We start from the raw sequence: 25,783 nt of genomic DNA on the forward strand, positions 1-25,783 counted from the left end.
AAGTGTTATGAGTGGAACAGGGAATTGTATCTATGCTTTATAGATCTAGAAAAGGCATATGACCGGGTTTCTAGGAGGAAGTTATTGTCTGTTCTATGAGATTATGGAATAAGAGGCAAACTTTTGCAAGCAATTAAAGGTCTTTACATTGATAGTCAGGCAGCGGTTAGAGTTGACGGTAAATTGAGTTCATGGTTCAGAGTAGTTTCAGGGGTAAGACAAGGTTGCAACCTGTCTCCACTGTTGTTCATATTATTTATGGATCATATGTTGAAAACAATAGACTGGCTGAGTGAGATTAAGATATGTGAACACAAAGTAAGCAGTCTTGCATATGCGGATGACTTAGTTGTGATGGCAGATTTGACTGAAAGCTTGCAAAGTAATATTTCAGAGCTAGATCAGAAATGTAAGGACTATGTTATGAAGATTAGCATCTCCAAAACGAAAGTAATGTCAGTGGGAAAGAAATATAAACAGATTGAGTGCCAAATAGGAGGAACAAAGTTAGAACAGGTGGACGGTTTCAAGTACTTAGGATGCATATTCTCACAGGATGGCAACATAGTGAAAGAACTGGAAGCGAGGTGTAGCAAAGCTAATGCAGTGAGCGCTCAGCTACGATCTACTCTCTTCTGCAAGAAGGAAGTCAGTACCAAGACTAAGCTATCTGTGCACCGTTAAATCTTTCGACCAACTTTGTTGTAAGGGAGCGAAAGCTGGGTGGATTCAGGTTACCTTATCAACAAGGTTGAGGTTACGGATATGAAAGTAGCTAGGATGATTGCAGGTACTAGTAGATGGGAACAATGGCAGGAGGGTGTCCACAATGAGGAAATCAAAGAAAAACTGGGAATGAACTCTATAGATGTAGCAGTCAGGGCGAACAGGCTTAGATGGTGGGGTCATGTTACACGCATGGGAGAAGCAAGGTTAACCAAGAGACTCATGGGTTCAGCAGTAGAGGGTAGGAGAAGTCGGGGCAGACCAAGGAGAAGGTACCTGGATTCGGTTAAGAATGATTTTGAAGTAATAGGGTTAACATCAGAAGAGGCACCAATGTTAGCACTGAATAGGGGATCGTGGAGGAATTTTATAAGGGGGCTATGCTCCAGACTGAACGCTGAAAGGCATAATCAATGATGATGATGATGATGATGATGATGATGATGATGATTAAAAAGCAGTCGCAGAGCCGTAGTGAGTTGTGTTATAATTCTACATAATCCCCTGCCTGTAGACTATCACATTTACAGAACATTGGAAAGATAGATAGAAGCTGACATCGGGGAAAATTAGTTTGTGTTTCTAAGAAACAAAGACACGAGGCTATACTGGATCCTGCGTCTTTTCTTTGAAAAACAGAATGAATAAATGAATATCTACATTTAAAGCGTTTGTAGATGTAGACAAAGTTTCAGACAATATTGACTGGCATAGTCTCTCAACTTTTGAAGGTAGCAGAGATAAAAGAACAGGGAGCGAAATGTTATCCTTAATTTTTACAGACACCATTTTGCAGTTATAAAAGCCGAAGGATATGAACGGGAGTGAGGCAGGATTGTAGCCTAGCCTCAGTGTTATCCAATCTGTACATTGAGCAGGTTGTAATCGATTCCAAAGAGAAATTTGAAAAGGCAATTAGAGTTCGGAGTGAAGAAATAAAAACTGGAAGGTTTTCGGATGACATAGTTCTGACAGAGACGGCAGAGGACTTGAATCATCACAATGGGTATTTAAAATAAACGCCATTAATAGTAAAACAAGGGTAACGAAATTTGCTCGAACTAAATCAGGCGATGTTGAGAGAATTAGAACCGAAAACAAGGCCCTAAAAGCACTAGACGAGTTTTGGTATTTAGGCAGAAAAATAAGTGACGACGGGCGAAGTAAGAAGATCCAATATACAGACTGACAGCAACCAGGAAAACTGAAAATAAGTTTTTTATCCATAAATGATGCAGATGAACTCCGTGGCTGTTCCTTTATAGGGTGTAGAATGATAACCACTACGAGACACAACAGAAGGTGACCACCATGTAATAATTTTATTTTCATAGTTCTGAATATCTACTACGTATCTGTAAGTGTAACATCTCTGTACTTCTTTGACTTAAGTTCTTTGATTACAACTTCTGCTTCTCAAATGTAAACACGTTGGATGTTCTGAGTGCATGTGTGTCTGAAGTTACTAACATATAAAGTGTCACTACTCTATCGACGTCATAACATGGAAGCACCATTAATCCGCATGGTGACTAATCTGTAGTTAATGTGTAAAAAACGAAATATTTTTGTAAAAAAGATTGTGACAAATGTAAAGTGAAAACAAAGTGGATACATCATCTTTATGTAAGTACTATAATGTTTTGGAACATATGTCGCTTAGCCACTTCCAAACGCTTCATTTGCGTCAATATAGTTCAGAATGGTTCAAATGGCTCTGAGCACTATGGGACTTAACATCTACGGTCATCAGTCCCCTAGACCTTAGAACTACTTAAACCTAACTAACCTAAGGACAGCACACAACACCCAGTCATCACGAGGCAGAGAAAATCCCTGACCCCGCCGGGAATCGAACCCGGGAACCCGGGCGCGGGAAGCGCCTCAATATAGTCATCAACACAATATCTGTTTTTTATTTGAACAATGATCTTAACTACTGCATATGGAAACATGTATCTGAATGTGAACCACCTGAAGATGTAGTGCGTTAAGTAAAATCGCTTTTTTGTGAATGGTAGCGATTATTATTCTACACCGTATTACTGAAATAGATAAATATTTTAACATCTAATATAAAATGAAATTCTAGGAAGTCTTTTCAGGAAGCATTTGTAGCCTTGTAGAGAAGTGAAACGTGGGTGATAGTTAACACAGAAAGAGAACAGGTACGTTTGTAATATACTGAAGATTAGATGGGTAGTCGAGTAACTAATGAAGAGGTACTGAATGGGATTGTGGTAAAAAGAAATTTTTGGTGCAACTTGACCAAAAGAAGGGATCGCTTGTTAGGACTCATCCGAAGGCATCAAGAAGTAGTTTCGCAGTAGAGGGAAGTGTTTGACGGTAAAAATTGTACAGGGAGATCTAGGCTTGAATACAGTAAGCCGTTTCAAATGTGTGTAGGCTGCAGCAGTTATGCAGAAATGAAGAGGCTTGCACAGAATAGACTAGCCATGAGAGCTACGTCAAACTAGTCTTCGCTCGAAAAAGGGCGACAACAGTCTAACTAGGGTAGCACAGTTCTGATGGTAAGATTGGGCGGTGAACTGAAGTGTTGTACCTGCAGTGCTATTTCCTGCAGAGTAAATGAAATTTTAGTATCAAATTAGGCTCTGGCGCTTAGGAAGGCGCAAAGACTGTTGGTTACAAAGTGAGCGTAGCCACAGTAGAGCGTACGAGTCCTGAACACCCTATACTCAGCGGGTCATGTGAAGAGACATGGCACGCATTCGTCCCCCCGTTCCGGTTCCGTGAGCACCCGTCAACTTTCTCCCCGATGACACCGATCTAAACATGTCGCCAACTACGAATGCTGCCATTCAGTGCGTAAAGATGGCACCTCTTATGCCGAGCACAAGCGGGAACGTCACGGATTTTGACGCAGAAATGACTCCACTCTGGAGCGTTGGGCGCCGTCTGCTGTGCAGAAAGAGCGTACAAGACGACCACGGACTACTTGCTGCAACACATTACCGTTACAGTGAAATAAGATCGTCTGACCCGTATGTATCAGTTACATTCATCTAATGCAACGTTGCTCGCAATTTTCGTTATTATCCTCCTACATATTCTGATTTAGTGGGACAGATGCGTAAACCAGTCCCAAAAGCTAAACTAGTTCTCGACTTGGAACCTAGTGTGCCCATTAAGTTGCTGTATTATGAGCGGCTCTGTTCATAATGGTATGTTTATTCTGACAGCTGTGAACAATATGCAGAGTTCCGTGCAGTGTGTCCCGTTGTTTCAACAATCGCGGTGCAGAGTGTATTGCTCCCATATTTTAAAAGAACGCTTCCGTTTCTCCAAAGGCAGTAATAAAAAAATATAATCAACGAGTAGAAAAGTTCAGTTCATTTACAAAAAAAAAAAAAAAAAAGGAACGAGACACTAATTTTCAGTCACGATTAAAAGCTTCACCAAAGGAGAGGGAGAGGGTGTGAGAGGCGGGGAGAGAATGAGGAGGTGGGGAAAGAGGCAAGGAAAGACGGGAATAAAAACAGCCTCAATAGGCCATGGTGTAATTCAGAAGTTCATTTCAGTTGAAATAATTATTTTATGTTAATTATGTAATGAAAACAATACTTTCGTCACATTACATCTTTTCTTGCGTATTATATCCATTTCTATCACATAATTATTCACATTTTTCGCGTGCTGATATTATATGAAAATTTGGCCTCTAGTCAAGTGCGAAAGTGGTCTGCGGTCATCATCTGTTTGCCCGCAAAGATAACTACACTCCTGGAAATTGAAATAAGAACACCGTGAATTCATTGTCCCAGGAAGGGGAAACTTTATTGACACATTCCTGCGGTCAGATACATCACATGATCACACTGACAGAACCACAGGCACATAGACACAGGCAACAGAGCATGCACAATGTCGGCACTAGTACAGTGTATATCCACCTTTCGCAGCAATGCAGGCTGCTATTCTCCCATGGAGACGATCGTAGAGATGCTGGATGTAGTCCTGTGGAACGGCTTGCCATGCCATTTCCACCTGGCGTCTCAGTTGGACCAGCGTTCGTGCTGGACGTGCAGACCGCGTGAGACGACGCTTCATCCAGTCCCAAACATGCTCAATGGGGGACAGATCCGGAGATCTTGCTGGCCAGGGTAGTTGACTTACACCTTCTAGAGCACGTTGGGTGGCACGGGATACATGCGGACGTGCATTGTCCTGTTGGAACAGCAAGTTCCCTTGCCGGTCTAGGAATGGTAGAACGATGGGTTCGATGACGGTTTGGATGTACCGTGCACTATTCAGTGTCCCCTCGACGATCACCAGTGGTGTACGGCCAGTGTAGGAGATCGCTCCCCACACCATGATGCCGGGTGTTGGCCCTGTGTGCCTCGGTCGTATGCAGTCCTGAGTGTGGCGCTCACCTGCACGGCGCCAAACACGCATACGACCATCATTGGCACCAAGGCAGAAGCGACTCTCATCGCTGAAGACGACACGTCTCCATTCGTCCCTCCATTCACGCCTGTCGCGACACCACTGGAGGCGGGCTGCACGATGTTGGGGCGTGAGCGGAAGACGGCCTAACGGTGTGCGGGACCGTAGCCCAGCTTCATGGAGACGGTTGCGAATGGTCCTCGCCGATACCCCAGGAGCAACAGTGTCCCTAATTTGCTGGGAAGTGGCGGTGCAGTCCCCTACGGCACTGCGTAGGATCCTACGGTCTTGGCGTGCATCCGTGCGTCGCTGCGGTCCGGTCCCAGGTCGACGGGCACGTGCACCTTCCGCCGACCACTGGCGACAACATCGATGTACTGTGGAGACCTCACGCCCCACGTGTTGAGCAATTCGGCGGTACGTCCACCCGGCCTCCCGCATGCCCACTATACGCCCTCGCTCCAAGTCCGTCAACTGCACATACGGTTCACGTCCACGCTGTCGCGGCATGCTACCAGTGTTAAAGACTGCGATGGAGCTCCGTATGCCACGGCAAACTGGCTGACACTGACGGCGGCGGTGCACAAATGCTGCGCAGCTAGCGCCATTCGACGGCCAACACCGCGGTTCCTGGTGTGTCCGCTGTGCCGTGCGTGTGATCATTGCTTGTACAGCCCTCTCGCAGTGTCCGGAGCAAGTATGGTGGGTCTGACACACCGGTGTCAACGTGTTCTTTTTTCCATTTCCAGGGGTGTTACTAGATGCGTGAGGTATCTACAACTTCACTCCGCGTAATTTTCCTGTCCTCTTACTAAGAATACGTACGATGTATACTAGGCGAGCACAGTACAAGTGGTGAATGTTCACAAAAAAAGAGTTTTGAGAACAGAGGCGTTGTACACTTTGTATTACGGGATCTTTTTCGCAGACTATCGAAAGAAGTCCGTAGTTGAGCTGTGTGGTGGCCAACGGCAGCACTGCACTTGGCAACTGAAACAGCTGTTTATCATTTCAGACAAGTGAAGCAAGTCCACAGTGCATACTGTGTTTCAAAGTTTTGTGGTTCCATTACACTACATAATCATTACTACGGACACAGATGACTGTTCAGAGGAAAACTAAGGTAAACTAATGTAATTCAAAACATACTGCGAAACATAGGTCACTTTTTTATCGCTTATACCATTTTTGTATATGGTTTAACGACAACATAACCTGTTTTGAAACCGCTAATGCAATATAATATACCGGGTTTGTTTCGAATTTTACGTTTGGCGTTTGTAATAGCTAGTTTTAGTATATTATTTGTTACAAGTCTGAGAGAGGGAATCGTGGAGAATAGACAGTCACCAGCAAAGCAGAGAGGAAGAAAACGTACACGAAGTGTGGAGGCCTGGCAGACCAACAAAAGGAAGACTCTCTGAAATATTGTACAAGAGTATATAACCAGGAAAGAACAACTGGTTAAAGGAATCCGCACATATCGAATAAAATGCTGTGCAAGAATAACGGAAAAGCACCTAGAAAATGGTTTTATTCTTTCTGAAATTTATGTAACTACTGAAAACAAAATATTTACCTTTGGAGAACAGTGCAATCATTCAGTGTGCAAAGGAGACGGTCGCGAAATGGTTCTGGAAATCAGAAATCAACATCAGATAAGTATTTCCAGAGGTAGAAAACCAATGCCTCCATGTTTCTAAAGCATTCTTTCTGAACACATTTTAGATATCCGATGGACGACAGTACCGCTGCGTATCAAAGCCGGGTGTTTGTTCTGTAGTTGCCTCTCGTGACAAGAAGACCCTCAGGCAATAAGACTTTGACACGGATGTTATGGAACACGTAAAATCATTTCAAGCCTACCCACGCCACCACACACGAAACAAAAATCCAGAGAGAAAATACTTAATCCCAGATTCTTATATTTCCAAAATGTACAGCATTTACGTCTAAAAATCTCATGAATAACAAAAAACAAAATCTTTAAAAAAGAAATTCTATTACCGTACCACATCTTTTCAACAAAATTGAACCTGCATTTCAAGCCACCGTCAAAAGACACGTGCAGTTGCTGTGATGAAATTAACATGAAGATCACAGTGGAACAGCTACATTACTGTTCATGACGCAGGAAAGAATCGTGTTCTTCAGAAGAGCCGCTCAGGCTAGGGAGAATTTGAAATCGAATCCATCAAATATTTCAGATGACTTGTACGTACTGACCTGTGATCTACAGAAGACACTTCCGTTTGCAAAACTGTCCACATTAGTATATACTACAAGAGAAACATGTACAACTATGGAATACATTCATTTAATGAAAAGAATAGTTTTATGCAGAAGTAGGATGGATCGGAAGGGGAAGAGGACCACAAGACCTTTCAACGTGCCTAGTGAAGCATCTCAACAAGCATGCAAAACATTGCAAGCATGTGAGTTTATATTTTATATTGCGACAGCTGCACGGGAGAAAATCGGAACATAAACATGACACTTGCTTTACAGGAACTGTTACAAGAAACTAGTAAGCAAACTGAAATCATAAGACACTTCTTGTGTCAGGGCAATCGCACCTAACAAATGATGCCGAATTCGTCTTGATAATAGCAGAGGATAGAAAAGAAACCCATTTTTATTCAACAGATGAATGAATAACCATTGTGAAACAAACCAAGAAGAAAAATCCGTTTGAAATAGTTCACTTGGTGCATATTGACATTTTATCCACAAAGGAATCGGAAGCTGTCATTGTAAACCGGAAGAAACTCGTTGATTGTCACAAAGTGAATTAACTAAACATTTAGTGATTGAGGTACGAAAAGGGATGTGCATATTCACTAAAATACCATAACATCCTCGATCCTGACACACAGTTTCATGACATTAATTTGGCAAAGAAAGGTAAAGGAAGACCAACACGTCGGATACCAGAACAAGACGATCTCCACAAGCAGCGACGTGCAGTTACTGACGCAAGTTGCATTTGATGTCTTCTATCCCTCTCATTCAGCACCGTTCCTTCAAACATGTTCCTTGTATTGCTAAGACACGCAAAAAACTGTTTTTGCTGAAAATGACGCCGAGTCTGAAGACAATGATGAATTGTTCTGTGCATGTATACGCAGGTAAATGTCAATTCAAACCATGAAAAAGTTATATTTTGTGCTACTTCGTAATTATTTCCACGAGACTACTACAGCAAGTTCATATTTTATGTTTCAAACATTGTTTCAGTCTACATTGTTTCTTCTATGTACTCCATTTTGCATGGAACAACTGAAGTACAGTTGTCTGTTTCGAAATAAAGTAAATTTATGTTTGTAAAGTTTATACTGATTTTTCTTTTCCCGTATATCTTTATCATCTGATATCTCAGAAGCACTTTCTCCTGACTTGCATTGTGGATGAATTTTTTTAATAGAAAGAACTGTTTCTAAATGTATTTATTCATCGGGATAGGTATTTCGATCTCATATGGTATTCTCAAGTGAGAGTTCACTAGGAAGTTCGTCAATGCACCGTTCCTTTTAAATGGACGCTTCTTCGTGTCAGTCGTGTTTACATATGCCATGTGCATAATAAGAAAGCAGTCGTAGTCAGTTGCACAAAAAAAAAAAAAAAAAGAAACGTAGCACTTCATGTAGTAAGACTGCCGTCGGCTTAAAGGTGCGTTTAAACGCTTGCGGCTTGCGGCTTGCGCCTAGTCGCCGCACACCTGTATCTGCATCACAAGCAAGAAGAGGCATGTTCATACGCCTCCTTCTTGACACGCGTGCACGCTTCATTCTAGCAGCAGCGCTCAGCGCAGCCGGTTTTGAGACGAAGACGAAATAGTCGAAAGATTCCCAAGTACTAGGATAATAATATCTATTGCGGGATGCATTGGGAGCGTACCGGAACAGACGAAGATAGCACTCGTAATTTCGAAGTAATAGTTCATTTTGTTGAGCCACAGACAGCGAAGAAAAACAGAAAATACGGGAACGCTATAGGAATGGTGACAAGGTTAACTCTGACACCGCGAATTCTTGCTTTCGTGGACAAATATCTCTGTTCCAGTCTACGGGGTGGTCCATTGATAGTGACCGGGCCAAACATCTCACGAAATACGCATCAAACGAAAAACTACAAAGAACTAAACTCGTCTAGCTTGAAGGGGAAACCAGATGGCGCTATGGTTGGCCCGCTAGATGGCGCTGCCATAGATCAAACGGATATCAACTGCGTTTTTTTTAAAATAGGAACCCCCATTTTTTGTTACACATTCGTGTAGTACGTAAAGAAATATGAATGTTTTAGTTGGACCACTTTTTTCGCTTTGTAATAGATGGTGCTGTAATAGTCACAAACGTACAAGTTCGTGGTATCACGTAACATTCCGCCAGTGAGGACGGTATTTGCTTCGTGATACATTACCTGTGTTAAAATGGACTGTTTACCAATTGCGGAAAAGGTCCATATCGCGTTGATGTATGGCTATTGTGATCAAAATGCCCAACGGGCGTGTGCTATGTATGCTCCTCGGAATCCTGGACAATATCATCCAAGTGTCCGGACCGTTCGCCGGATAGTACTTCCAACATGATGGATGTCCGGCACATAGTTCGCGTGCGGTTGAAGCGATATTGAATAGCATATTTCATGACAGGTGGATTGGTCGTCGAAGCACCATACCATGGCCCATACGTTCACAGGATCTGACGTTCCCGGATTTCTTTCTGTGGGGAAAGTTGAAGGATATTTGCTATCCTGATCCACCGACAGCGACTGACACATGCGTCAGCGCATTGTCAATGCATGTGCGAACATTACGGAAGGCGAGGTACTCGCTGTTGAGAGGAATGTCGTTACACGTATTGGCAAACGCATTGAGGTTGACGGACATCATTTTGAGCACTAATTGCATTAATGTGTTATGTACAGGTAATCACGCTGTAACAGCATGCGTTCTCAGAAATGATAAGTTCATATAGGTACATGTATCACACTGGAAGAACCGAAATAAATTGTTCAAACGTTCTGTATTTTAATTTAAACAACCGACCTGTTACCAACTGTTTGTCTACAATTGTAAGCCATATGTGTGTGACTATTACAGCGCCATCTACCACAAAGCGAAAAAAGTGGTCCAACTAAAACATTCATATTAGGTACTACACGAATATGTAATAAAAAATGGGGGTTCCTATTTTAAAAACGCAGTTGATATCCCTTTGACCTATGGCAGCGCCATCTAGCGGGCCAACCATAGCGCCATATGGTTTCCCCCTTCAAGCTAGACGAGTTTCGTTCTTTGTAGTTCTTTCATTTGTCGCTTATTTCGTGAGATATTTGGCCCGGTCACGATCAATGGACCACCATGTATTGTACAGGAGGTCGACAAAAATATGGAGGCCGGCCGCTGTGGCCGAGCGGTCCTAGGCGCTTCAGTCCGGAACCGCGCTGCTGCCTCGGGCATGGATGTGTGTGATGTCGTTAGGTTAGTTAGGTTTAATCAGTTCTAAGTCTAGGGGACTGATGACCTCAGATGTTAAGTCGCATAGTGCTTGGAGCCATTTTTTCAAAAATGTGGAAACACCGCGAGAAATGCATACAAGGGCAGAAATGCAGATGCTAGTCAAACCTGCAGGCTGCATTGTTGTACACTCCTGGAAATGGAAAAAAGAACACATTGACACCGGTGTGTCAGACCCACCATACTTGCTCCGGACACTGCGAGAGGGCTGTACAAGCAATGATCACACGCACGGCACAGCGGACACACCAGGAACCGCGGTGTTGGCCGTCGAATGGCGCTAGCTGCGCAGCATTTGTGCACCGCCGCCGTCAGTGTCAGCCAGTTTGCCGTGGCATACGGAGCTCCATCGCAGTCTTTAACACTGGTAGCATGCCGCGACAGCGTGGACGTGAACCGTATGTGCAGTTGACGGACTTGGAGCGAGGGCGTATAGTGGGCATGCGGGAGGCCGGGTGGACGTACCGCCGAATTGCTCAACACGTGGGGCGTGAGGTCTCCACAGTACATCGATGTTGTCGCCAGTGGTCGGCGGAAGGTGCACGTGCCCGTCGACCTGGGACCGGACCGCAGCGACGCACGGATGCACGCCAAGACCGTAGGATCCTACGCAGTGCCGTAGGGGACCGCACCGCCACTTCCCAGCAAATTAGGTACACTGTTGCTCCTGGGGTATCGGCGAGGACCATTCGCAACCGTCTCCATGAAGCTGGGCTACGGTCCCGCACACCGTTAGGCCGTCTTCCGCTCACGCCCCAACATCGTGCAGCCCGCCTCCAGTGGTGTCGCGACAGGCGTGAATGGAGGGACGAATGGAGACGTGTCGTCTTCAGCGATGAGAGTCGCTTCTGCCTTGGTGCCAATGATGGTCGTATGCGTGTTTGGCGCCGTGCAGGTGAGCGCCACACTCAGGACTGCATACGACCGAGGCACACAGGGCCAACACCCGGCATCATGGTGTGGGGAGCGATCTCCTACACTGGCCGTACACCACTGGTGATCGTCGAGGGGACACTGAATAGTGCACGGTACATCCAAACCGTCATCGAACCCATCGTTCTACCATTCCTAGACCGGCAAGGGAACTTGCTGTTCCAACAGGACAATGCACGTCCGCATGTATCCCGTGCCACCCAACGTGCTCTAGAAGGTGTAAGTCAACTACCCTGGCCAGCAAGATCTCCGGATCTGTCCCCCATTGAGCATGTTTGGGACTGGATGAAGCGTCGTCTCACGCGGTCTGCACGTCCAGCACGAACGCTGGTCCAACTGAGGCGCCAGGTGGAAATGGCATGGCAAGCCGTTCCACAGGACTACATCCAGCATCTCTACGATCGTCTCCATGGGAGAATAGCAGCCTGCATTGCTGCGAAAGGTGGATATACACTGTACTAGTGCCGACATTGTGCATGCTCTGTTGCCTGTGTCTATGTGCCTGTGGTTCTGTCAGTGTGATCATGTGATGTATCTGACCCCAGGAATGTGTCAATAAAGCTTCCCCTTCCTGGGACAATGAATTCACGGTGTTCTTATTTCAATTTCCAGGAGTGTATTTGATCAAGAACGGCTGGTGCGCAGTGTCCTCAGTACTTTGCAAGTGTCGGTCGGGCCAGAACAGTGTTCTGTGTAGCCGTGAGTGCATTATGTCGGAGCTCAGTGGATTCGAACATGAGCAAATTATAGGTATGGTGGGTGCTTTCGTAACCAAGGTAGCCGAAGTCTTTGGTGTTTCAAGAGGCACAGTGTCGAAGATTTACACCGCATACAGGGAAACTGGAGAAGTCAGAACGTGGAGGAAAGTGTGTTTAGAGGCCGTGATGGACGGTCACTGGAGAGGAATGTGACGAAAAATAAGAAGAGGACAGCAGCGAACTGCTCAATGTCGGATTCGTGAACCCTGCCGGCACCGGAACAAGAAGAGGGGAACTCCACAAGTACGGAAATGCAGAGTGAGTGGTGCAGATGCCCGTAACGGAAAAACGAGGTGGCGAGATTGTAAAATCTGGACCTCGGACCAACGGGAGAAAGTCATATGGTCGGATGAGACTTTTTTCACAGTGTTGCCAACGTCTGGCCATGTTTACAAAAAAATGGTTCAAATGGCTCTGAGCACTATGGGACTTAACATCTCAGGTCATCAGTCCCCTAGAACTTAGAACTACTTAAACCTAACTAACCTAAGGACATCACACACATCCGTGCCTGAGGCAGGATTCGAACCTGTGACCGAAGCGGTCATGCGGTTCCAGACTGAATCGCTCGGCCACGCCGGCCGGCCCATGTTTACATCTCAGGAGTGAAACATGGCAGGCGTTCGCTGATGAATTGGGCAGCCAAATTGTAGTATTCCATGGTCACATTACTGCCAAGGATTATGTGACCATTTTGGTTGATCAGGTCCACCACTTGGTACAATGTTTGTTCGCCAAAGGTTATGCTGTGTTCCAAGACAACAGGGCCCCTGGTCTCACAGCTTGCATTATCCAGGACTGGTTTTGTGAGCACGAGGATAAAGTCACAGCTCCCTGGTCGCCACAGTCAACAGATCTCAGCCTATCGAGAATTTCTGGTCTACTTTGGATAGAAGGATGTGTGACCGCTATCCATCTCCATTGCTGTTACTTGAGCATGCCACTATTTTCCAAGAAGAGTGGAACAATATACGCCCTTCAAAACCGTACAGAACTTGTATGTATCCATCCTGAGATAACTGGAAACTGTCTTGAACGCTAAAGGTTTCCTTACACTGTATTAGACATGATGAGGTGTTGGGTTTTTGGTGTTCTCATTTTTTGTCCATCTGCTGTATCTATTACATCGAAATCTAACATCATGCCAGAGTTTTCCAAACTCTTGCGAAAACCCTGTGAAATACGCAAAGATAAGTTGATGACAATTTAACGTTTATTTTTCTGGCGACGAAACATTACTTTAATGCTTAACATTTACAGACAATAGTCCACGACTGTTACACGTGTCTCCCTTCGCACAGGCCGATGCATGCGTGACTTTGCACTGTTGTATGCGCAATACTGTCTCTTCGTGCAGCGGCGGCATGTACCTAGAACGTACAGATAGTTGGAGGGGATGGAAACGTATCTTTATTCTGAACTGAAAGATAACGTAGATCAAAGACTGGTTCAAAACTTTAGAGATGGCACAAGGCAATCGAGAGGGCCGGTGTGGTACAGCGCACCAAATCAGCCAGCAGCCATCACCTCGACCCAGATAGCGAGTGATCGTTAGCTCCCAGGAACGGCCGTTACTTTGTCGCCGCTGCTGCGGTTTGCAGATAAAAACGGACGGGTCGGGCGCTCTCTACTCTCCCCTGCGTCTTTGTCGGTTTGCGGGTCTTTCAAGTAGAGCGTGCTGCCGCCGTTAGTGTGCCGGGAACCCATACTGTGCCTAGGTATCCGCCGGCTGCCTGTGCAATTCTGCTATGCTTCTGTCATCTGCCGCCCCACACTGGAGGTACAGCCTCTCACCTCAGCCTCCAGACTTGTTCTCAAAATTCACATTAACACGTTCCTTTCACTGTACGAGAGTTCATGGAGTTGGGCACGGTGTAAAAACTCGCTATCCCCACCTTTCCGATTCAATCTCTTGCCCACATTAAAAGATTTGATATTACTGTAAACTTTCAAATTTACTTAACTTGTCATGTTGAGATGGCTCCAGTTATTCTTGTCTAGGTCCCATAGACAAGAATCATGAAGATTTTAATGTCACATCCGGTTCCCACGGTGGGTTTAAACTAAATAAATCTAAAGGTTGTCGTTGGAGCATTTTTTTTTTTTTTTTTTACGTAAATGTATTGACTCACATTTTAAAATATCATACAGTACTTTTATTTTTCACATTTACAGAATCGAAATTACATTGTTGCCACAGAATACAAAAATACGTCCGATCACATCAGAGGCACGCTTACGACTCTCTCACTCTGCGGAATACCATATTCCAAAGGGTTAACAATTTTTCTTAACGAATGAATTTCTACTTGTTTCTGTTACATTATTAATTTCGATTATTATTTCATAAATGAATCCTGAAATAAATACAGGAAACAGTACACGATTGAGTAATTAATAATAGAAATTTTAAGTGTGTAATAATTCGTATTTTCAAATGTTTCTAAACAAATAATTTTAACTCTGTATTCAGAACTAGTAATTATCGATTATATCATCGAAAATAAAATATTTTATGAAGTAATTCCTTTCGATAAATTTTTAGCTTGAAATATAGCATACTGCGAACAAAAATATATGAAAGTTTTCAGAAAAAAATGGTTCAAATGGCTCTGAGCACTAAGGGACTTAACTTCTGAGGTCATCAGTCCCCTAGAACTTAGAACTATTTAAACCTAACTAACCTAAGGACATCAAACACATCCATGCTAGAGGTAGGATTCGAACCTGCGAACGTAGCGTCGCGCGGCTCCCGACTGTAGCGCTTAGAACCGCTCGGCCACCCCGGGCGGCGAAAGTTTTCAGAAAAACAACTGAGCTAATATTGACCTGTCCAGAATACCAAAAATAATACTGGTATCGACAACTACTGTTGAGGAAAAGTAATGCTAGAGGAGAATGTCCCGTTACACCACCACGCTATTGGTTGTGGCACGGAACCGAAGGCTAGTCTATATCCGTGCGTGAAAGCGCATACAATGATACACAAGTACTGTCAAGAAAATCCGATGCGTTTACTCGCACGTGTGCTTTCAAACGATGAAGATGTCTGCAGCTGTGCACTTCACAGCTTCCGCAGCGCTATGTCAAAGGACTTCCGAGAAGAAGGAAAGCAAAATGTGGCAACCTGCTGGAATGAACGCATGCGTTTTAACATCAGAAGTGAAGACTGTCTCAACAGGAACAAACGTGATAAACCACTGAACTAAATTCGCTGCACATCGAAAGAATTCAGATTGTAGACAACAGTGGAGGAAATTAAAAAGAAAAGAAAAATTCTGAGTTCACACTGCCGCCGAGAAAGACATGCCGTTGAGACCTTGAAGACAAATACTGTTGGCAATAAGGATGTCTGACAGATTTCTATATACCAGTGGTGTGGAATTTTAGAGTAGCCGAAGTAGTAGTTGTTTTTCCACATCACAGTCTCCCGTTACATTAACTTCCATTGAAAAAGGTCACTTTTCCTTCTTCATAGGTTAGCAAACTGGAAAGTGAGCAGATGACTCCCCACTCTGTCAACCCCGGGATGTCACAAGAAGCAACGACAGGATGGTTCAAAGGGCTCTGAGCACTATGGGACATCTGAGGTCATCAGTCCCCTAGACGTAGAACTACTTAAACCTAACCACCCTAAGGACATCACACACACCCATCCCCGAGATAGGTTTCGAGCCTGCGACCGTAGCAGCAGCGCGGTTCCAGACTGAAGCGCCTAGAACCGCTCGGCCCCAGCGGCTGGCAAAGACAGGATGGTTCACGAAGTTATTCTGCCTCTTCTGCAGCTCACCTTATGGATCACTGTCTGAGGTTGGGACAGCCAGGGCTGAGTGATGCAGAATCAGAAGGCATGGGATGATTGGACATTTTAAAATCTAACGAGTCTTTTACCTCTCCCTTTGGATTCAAGAGTAGCACTCGCGATAGAGTGATGACGGCAAAGTGAAGAGCAGATTCTGTCGGGGATAGCGAAGTTATGACACAAGGGAGAGAGTATGATTGGTCACTTTCAAATTTAACCCATTTTGCGGAATGGCCGCAACTACACACGTGTGCGACATCTCCTGCTGTTCTGCGGAGGACCAAATCTAGGCCAGGAAAGACTGCGTTCCCGGCGTTTCCGTTCATTCTTACTTGATTAAGTCAAATCATGGCGATGTTTGGGATCGTTCTTACGTTTCATAATGACATTGTATGCAACCAAAGTGTCAACGGCAGTTCTTTCCGTGCTAGACCGTAATTTTCCCTCACTCTGCCACCAGTGAATGAAATAGTGACCGGTAATTAGCAGAGAAGCATGTTTCTCAGGTGTGCCTGCAAAGTATGCTAAAGAATAATAAATTTCCCTTCTTATATGTAACGATTTTCTTGTTTCCCTGTCTACAGGGTGTTACAAAAAGGTACGGCCAAACTTTCAGGAAACATTCCTCACACACAAATAAAGAAAAGATGTTATGTGGATATGTGTCTGGAAACGCTTAATTTCCATGTTAGAGCTCATTTTATTTTCGTCAGTATGTACTGTACTTCCTCGATTCACCGCCAGTTGGCCCAATTGAAGGAAGGTAATGTTGACTTCCGTGCTTGTGTTGACATGCGACTCATTGCATCAAGCACATCAGTACGTAGCATCAACAGGTTAGTGTTCATCACGAACGTGGTTTTGCAGTCAGTGCAAAGTTAGAAATGCGGAGTTGGCAGATGCCCATTTGATGTATGGATTAGCACGGGGCAATAGCCGTGGCGCGGTACGTTTGTATCGAGACAGATTTCCAGAACGAAGGTGTCCCGACAGGAAGACGTTCGAAGCAATTGATCGGCGTCTTAGGGAGCACGGAATATTCCAGCCTACGACTCGCGACTGGGGAAGACCTAGAACGACGAGGACACCTGCAATGGACGAGGCAGTTCTTCGTGCAGTTGACGATAACCCCGATGTCAGCGTCAGAGAAGTTGCTGCTGTACAAGGTAACGTTGACCACGTCACTGTATGGAGAGTGCTACGGGAGAACCAGTTGTTTCCGTACCATGTACAGCGTGTGCAGGCACTATCAGCAGCTGATTGGCCTCCACGGGTACACTTCTGCGAATGGTTCATCCAACAATGTGTCAATCCTCATTTCAGTGCAAATGTTCTCTTTACGGATGAGGCTTCATTCCAACGTGAACAAATTGTAAATTTTCACAATCAACATGTGTGGGCTGACGAGAATCCGCACGCAATTGTGCAATCACGTCATTAACACAGATTTTCTGTGAACGTTTGGGCAGGCATTGTTGGTGATGTCTTGATTGGGCCCCATGTTCTTCCACCTACGTTCAATGGAGCACGTTATCATGATTTCATACGGGATACTCTACCTGTGCTGCTAGAACATGTGCCTTTACAAGTACGACACAACATGTGGTTCATGCACGATGGAGCTCCTGCACATTTCAGTCGAAGTGTTCGTACGCTTCTCAACAACAGATTCGGTGACCGATGGATTGGTAGAGGCGGACCAATTCCATGACCTCCACGCTCTCCTGACCTCAACCCTCTTGACTTTCATTTATGGGGGCATTTGAAAGCTCTTGTCTACGCAACCCCGGTACCAAATGTAGAGACTCTTCGTGCTCGTATTGTGGACGGCTATGATACAATACGCCATTCTCCAGGGCTGCATCAGCGCATCATGGATTCCATGCGACGGAGGGTGGATGCATGTATCCTCGCTAACGGAGGACATTTTGAACATTTCCTGTAACAAAGTGTTTGAAGTCATGCTGGTACGTTCTGTTGCTGTGTGTTTCCATTCCTTGATTAATGTGATTTGAAGAGAAGTAATAAAATGAGCTCTAACATGGAAAGTAAGCGTTTCCGGACACATGTCCACATAACATATTTTCTTTCTTTGTGTGTGAGGAACGTTTCCTGAAAGTTTGGCCGCACCTTCTTGTAACACCCTGTATATGAGAGCATTGCCAATGGCCTTGCCACAGTGGTAACTCTGGCTATCGTCAGATCGCTGTCGAGCTTGGCTAGCACTTGGGTGAGTGATTGTCCCGGTCTGCTGACCGTTGTTGTCAAGGGGATGAACTCACCCCTTGTGAGACCAATTGGAAAGGCGGGCGGGAGAGCCCCTCCATATCCGCATACAGTGACATACAATACTCCGGTCGGTCGGTACCGTTGGGCCTTGAACGCCTCTACGGACAGAGTTGGTGTGTTTCCAGTGTCTTTACAGCGTTATTGTGTCAGAAGAAATGTGCCTTGTTTTGTAACGCTTTCGTGACCTAGTCTTGGTGTTGTTCAGGTCTTTTCGACTTGATGATCATGTCTTACGAATGCTAAAGGAAAGAGCCAATCTGCGCTAATCTCCTCCAAGTGATCTTCTGCCACCTACTCGATAGAAATCGTTTCCGTTGCACGACCTTCGATTATTACTATCTGAGTCTAGATATACTCACTCGCGCTGATTTTTAAAGTGGCAGATGAGACGCCCTGCCAAACCCGCAGGACAGGAGAGGTAGTTTAAATTGTGGAAAGGCGCCAGCCGGCCGCGGTGCCCGAGCGGTTCTAGACGCTTCAGTCCGGAACCGCGCGACTGCTAAGGTCGCAGGTTCGAATCCTGCCTGTGGCATGGATGTTTGTGATTTCCTTAGGTTATTTACGTTTAAGTAGTTCTAAGTTCTAGGGCACTGATGACCTCAGATGTTAAGTCCCATAGTGCTCAGAGCCATCTCAACCATTTTTTTGAAAGGCGCCAAAATAAATGGTTCAAATGGCTCTGAGCACTATGCGACTCAACTTCTGAGGTCATAAGTTGCCTAGAACTTAGAACTAATTAAACCTAACTAACCTAAGGACATCACACACATCCATGCCCGAGGCAGGATTCGAACCTGCGACCGTAGCGGTCGCTCGGCTCCAGACTGTAGCGCCTAGAACCGCACGGCCACTCCGGCCGGCCGGCGCCAAAATAAGCAGGTGTCAGTTAGACTCGAACATACAACTTTATTTATTTGAACAAACATAACAAGAGCCAAGAAAATTAAAAAAAACACAGCATTAATTTTTGGAACTTAATAACCGGCTGAATACGCCATACAATCGCATGCCTTAAGGGCAAGACTACTTTAAAATCGGCTGAAAGCCAATAACTTAAGACTGAAACCAAAATTAGAATCTTTAAAAGGCAAAAGGCCTTATCTTGAAACAGTTTTTTAATTAGGCTGAAGGCCCAAAGAATCTGACACCTTAAGAGCAAAACATCTTTAATTTAAAAATCGGCTGAATGCCCATCACTTAAGACTATAACCGAAATAAATTAAAAAAAACCAAAGACCTTACTTAAAACAGTTCTTTAAATTAGGCTGAAGGCCCAAGCAGTCTTACGTCTTAAGGGCAAAACAACCTTAATTTAAAAATCAGCTAGATACCATACAAATACAAACAACAAGAAAAAGGCAGTACACCCAGCAGCGCTCAGAAGTTTCCGAGACCAGCCTGGAATTCAAACACTAACGCTCGTTTAGGTGAGACAGGCAGTCGGCCCAACCATTCTCCATCCGACGACAACCCAACCGACAGACACTCAACGGACCCACTGACAAGATAACTTCCGCTCCATCAGACCAGCATACAACAGGGAGTTCAATGGAACAACGTAGAAAGTATTGGCGGTTCCTTTCAAGTGCCAAGGCCGATTTCCATTCCCATCCTTCCATAATCCGAGCTTGTGCTCCGGCTCTAATGACCTCGTTGTCGATGATACATTAAACACTAATCTCATCGTCCTCCTCCTCCTCTTATTTTGGACCGTCTCTAGATTTTATGTTTCACTGCGATGCTGCAGATAGAAAAACTACCACACCCTCCATCTCCTTTCCCAACACAACTTCCACCGTCTACCCCTCCCATCTACCCCTCCCGGATGATGAGCTTCGCCCTGACATCTGCCCTTCCTACCAACTCTAACCCCATCTTCCTGCCTCCTCCTCAGGGCTCCCTCTCCTCGTCTCCCTCCTCCTGAGCGGCTTTCCCCTCCTACTCCTCCTACATCTCTTGTGCCTCCTTTCAGTGTCTCTGCGCTCCCTCCTGCCCTGTCTTCCCTCTTCCACCCCACGTGTCTCCTGCCTCTTCGTGAACCCACTGATGCCCCTCCTCTCTTCGTCCCGCCGCTTCCCCAGCTGCCCCATGCTCTCCCCTCCTTTTCAATCCTCTCTGACCTTACCCTCGGCAGGTCCCACCTGGCAGTTTTATTCTTCGTCGTGTGTGCTCCAAGTGGGTTTTAAGTTTGTTGTTCCAGAGTGTTTTTAATACTGTGGCCGACCTTTAACCTCCGCATGCGCATTCAGTGTCTTCTCTGTGTTTTAAGAATCGCCAACTGTGTTTTTTAACTTTCTGGTGACTTTTTTAACTGTCCCCCATGAACGTCTCCATGTCAGTGTATTTTTACCTCCATTTTCTCCCCTTACTCTGTTTTATGTTCCCTTTTTTATCTCCTTATGTATGTATCATTTTATTCTTGTTTTAGTTGTCGTGTCACTCGGCTGAAGAGCGGTGGATTGTACAGCTGACAGCCCTCCCCTGCCCCTATGGGGCAGGGGAATGAAATCACAACAAAGAAAAAAAAAACAGAAAAAGTAATTCGCTGCCTTCAGTAGCACTACAGAATACGACAGCACCGTGTGAGAATCGGTAGCGGTTGGACCATATGGCACAGTTAGTGATTCATTGGAGCAAAGAGATGTATGCCAGCTGTTAAAAAAGGATTTTAGTTGGCGAACGATAAACTAGGGAACCACATACATTCACGTGCGAAACACAGAATTTTCTTTGTTAAATGCTTACTGACAGACCCATCATTGCCTGCGTTTTCATTTTGCAAATTTTCTGTTAGAAACAGGAACAAAAAATGAGCTGTATTCGTAGTGTAACATCGAAAAACTTTTTCCTTCCATGTATTCGTGAAAAAAAACAGTGGTACAAATTTATAAGTACAGCTGCTTCACGTGTCTACAACGAGATTTTGTGAACGTTCTACGGCAGCGCCGCTTCGTAGCTCTATAGGCGGCTATTGCTTTCGCCTACAGACGTTTGCTCTTCGTAGTTGAAAGCCGTCAAAAGCGCTGGTAGGTGTCAGTGATGTACTTAAGGTGACTACACTGTAGGAATGCCTTAGTAGTAAAGAATGCATATATTAAAACTATATGCACAATGCGGTATTTTTTCACGCATCTCGGCGTTTATGACATGATAACCAACTATGTGCCGCACAGTGATACATTTGTGTAGGTACACTGAACGGCGTATGTGGATACTATCTATGAAATACAAGGTGAGTCACTAACTATTGCCACCTAGAATAACTCCGAAAGTATGATAGTAGCTGAAACGTTTGTGGTACAAATGTTGCATGGGACAACGGGGGTCATAGTATGACGATGGTTTTTCGTTCGTAGGTGGGGTCGCCTCAGAGATATGAAGGTCTACTTTTTTTTTTAATGGGATGCTGTAGTCGGTACTTATTTGCTGATAACGGCTTTCAAGACGAATCCAATGATGTGTAACAGAACGGTCTTCGAAGGTCAACGAAGGTCAAAAAGGTGGCATGAATGTCTATTCACAAAAGGTGTTCGAAGTGATGACTATTTTATCAGTGCAGTGCTGCAATCTTCTTATCGGGGATTGAGTGGTATTCCTTTTCACTTCGGCACTTATCGAAGCACATGCTCTAATAATTCTCTCTCGTATATCGTGCAAATAGTAAATATTCGCCAAATACGGGTATCCATCTAACGTGCCATTGTCTTGTAAACACCATTCGGCGGTTTCGCAATACAACACTAATATGAACGGTAAGACTAGTATCGTCGAATCAAGCGAATGTGAATGATGTATTCCTTCGAAGAACAAGTCAATATGCTTCTCAGTTACGGGGAGTGCCAACGAAATTCAGTGAGAGCAAGATACTTATACGCTGAAAGACATCCTAAACGTACTCACCCTACACCTCGTACATTTAAATATGTGTATGACAAATTGAGAACAACTGGATCTTTAACACGCCGGAAACATATCCGGCAAAGGTAAGTCACTAACGAGGAAACGGAAATTGGTACTCTTGCCACTGTGGTTTGAGATCCTTGTGCCGGCCGCTGTGGCCGAGCGGTTCTAGACGCTTCAGTCCAAACTTCACTGCTGCTACGGTCACAGGTTCGAATCCTGCCTCGGGCATGGATGTGTGTGATGTCCTTAGGTTAGTTAGGTTTAAGTAGTTCTAAGTCTAGGGGACTGACGACCTCAGATGTTAAGTCCCATAGTGCTTAGAGCCATTTGAACCATTTGAACCATTTGAACCAAGATCCTTGTGTTAGTTAGCGTCAAATCGCATTGATATCTGGCATGAGCCAGAGTAGTGTTTTGCATCGCCATAAATATCATCGTTACCATATCAGTCTGCACCAAGAATTAACTGGTACGGATTGTAGGCGTCGCATTGAATTCTGCCGATCGGCTCAACCTCAGATTCAGAGGGATGACACATTTATTAATTTGATTTTATTTACTGACAAGGCTACATTCACGAACCATAGAATGTTAATTTGCATGCGCTATTGAGCAACTGAAAATCCATGTTGGCTACGGCAAGTTGCACACCAAAAGCCGTAGTCGATGAATGTGTGGTGTACGATTCTGGAGTACATAATTATAGTCCCTTATTTCATCGAAGGAAATCTTAACGTTAGGAAGTACACCACATTCCTACAAAAAAAATTAGGTCTGTTATTGGAAAAAATACCCTTAGGAACAAGCAACAGAATGTTATATCAAGACGATGGGTGTCCGACATATTTTTCGCTGATGGCTAGAAATGAGTTGGAGAGGCAATTCCCAAATCGTTGGATTGGACCCGGAGGAGATGTGTCGTGGCAGGCTCGTTAGCCACACTTGACGCCTTTGTATTTTTTCTTGTGGGGATTCGTAAAAGACATTGTTTATAAAGACGTTCCAACTACACCTGAAGATAAACGAGAGAGAATTGTCAGAGCATGTGCTTCGATAAGTGCCGATGTGATAAGCAACGCCACTCAATCTATGATAAGAAGGTTGAAACTCTGCACTGATACCAATGGTCATCGCTTCGAACAACTTCTGTAAATGGACGTCCATGCCACCTTTTTGACCTTCGTTGACCTTCAAAAACCGTACTGTTACACACCATTGGATTCGTCTTGATAGCCGCTATTAGAAAAAAGTACCAAACTAGAGCATCCCATTAAAAAAAAAAAAAAACAAGGAGACCTTCATATCTCTGACGCGACCCCACGTAGCAACAAAAAGCCAACGTCATATTATGGCTCCCGTTGTCAAAAAAGTGGCTCTCAGCACTATGGGACTTAACATCTGAGGTCATCAGTCCCCTACACTTACAACTACTTAAACCTAACAAACCTAAGGACATCACACACACCCATGCCCGAGGCAGGATTCGAACCTGCGACCGTAGCAGCAGCCCGGTTCTGATCTGAAGCGCCTAGAACCGCACGGGCCCCCGTTGTCCCATGAAACATTTGTCCCACAAAGTTTTCTGCTACTATCATACTTTCAGAGCTATTCTTGGTGGCAATAGTGACTCACCCTGTATATTGCGAACAGAGTTAATGCCAAAGAAGTAACAAATTTAAAAACCACGCACGATGCGGCAGTTTTTGACACTTCTCAATTATTACTACGTCATATCATCCGAACTATGTGTGAAAGAAGGACATAATTTTGCAGGTGCATTTAACTGCACGTGTGGATACTGTCCGCCAAATTTATTGCGAGTAGTGTTAGTAACATATGAATTTAAGTCATGTATGATGAAGCAGCTTTCCACGCATCTCATTGTTTATGACGTCATATCTCCTGAATTATGATAGGTAGGTGCTAATTACCAGCCGGCCGCGGTGGCCGTGCGGTTCTAGGCGCTTCAGTCTGGAACCCCGCGACTGCTGCGGTCGCAGGTTCGAATCCTGCCTCGGGCATGGATGTGTGTGATGACCTTGGGTTAGGTTTAAGTAGTTCTAAGTTCTAGGGGACTGATGACCTCAGATGTTAAGTCCGATAGTGCTGAGAGCCATTTGGACCATTTTTTTGCTAATTACCCCGACAGAGATTGTTGTCTGACAGTAAGGGATATGCATACCCAGATTGGCACAAAACGGTCACGTGGCTTAGGAGAAGATGTGTAACATATATTCATACATTTTTATATTGTGTATGTATCAGTTACCAAAGTCAACTTTTGGCGCAGCAAATTCTAGTAGAAGCCTATGTGCTATCAGAACTCCAATACACCAACAGTACTATGTAGTAAACCAGTTAAATCAGTAAACAAATGAATACTGATAAGCTACCGACAAAGTGCGAACAGCTATGAAGTTTTACGAAGTACGCAAGAGATTTCGGTTGCACGCCAATCTCGGCTGTCGGCAAATGGACGTGGTAAGAGTTTCTTTTATAGTTGGCGATGGGATATAATCTCAGTCTTTCTCTGTACTAGCTATATTAACCATTGTCTCTCTGGATCTGCAGAAACGTTTTGTTTCAAAAAAATGGTTCAAATGACTCTAAGCACTATGGGACTTAACATCTGAGGTCCTCAGTCCCCTAGTCTTACAACTACCTAAACCTAATTAACCTAAGGACATCAAACACACCCACGGCCCAGGAAAAATTCGAACCTGCGAAAGTAGCTGCAGCCCGGTTCCGGACTGAAGCGCCTAGAACCGTTTTTTTTTTTTCAGTATTGTTCTTTACTTTTGGTCTTGGCGGACGTCACAAGACATACGTTCAAGTTGACCGTTGATTCCTTTACTTAGTTTTTTTTATAACAGAAGGCAAGCAGCCCTCTGACCTAACACGCTGAGCTACCGTGCCGGCTGCCTAAACTGTTTTATGGTGTTTGCTAATAAATCTTCATCAACAGCACCCCGGGACTTGTTTCAAGCAGTTTAGCTACCCATACTTCCACTTACAGGCACAGGTTGTCTGCTTGCATCTTCTAAGGAATTCTGTGTGCTACAAGAATTGCTTCGAGGGACATCAACTAGAGATTCTCAGAAAACGTGGAGGAGGAAATCCTACACGCCGGTTCATTAAGGTGATCCAAAAAACATTTAACTTGTGTAGTCTCGAGAGGGAAAGCATGACCATTCATACTGTAAGTAAATGTTCAACAAGGATACTATTAATTAGTTTTTCCATTAGGTTTTGTATTTAAGATGGAACATTACGCTTTAACGGTGAATGCCAGGTGGGCTTTTGGAAAGGTAAAGCCACCAGAGAGACGGTGCTGACGTTGCACTTTATGGTGGAAGAAAGACATCTTACTGGATATGTCGATCTATAAGAACCGGTCCAGAACGTAAAATGGTTCAAAATGTTCGAAATTTCAGAAAAATAGGTGTT

The sequence above is a fragment of the Schistocerca nitens genome, chromosome 2 (genome assembly GCF_023898315.1).
Source record: "Schistocerca nitens isolate TAMUIC-IGC-003100 chromosome 2, iqSchNite1.1, whole genome shotgun sequence".
NCBI classification, from domain to species: Eukaryota; Metazoa; Arthropoda; class Insecta; order Orthoptera; family Acrididae; genus Schistocerca; species Schistocerca nitens.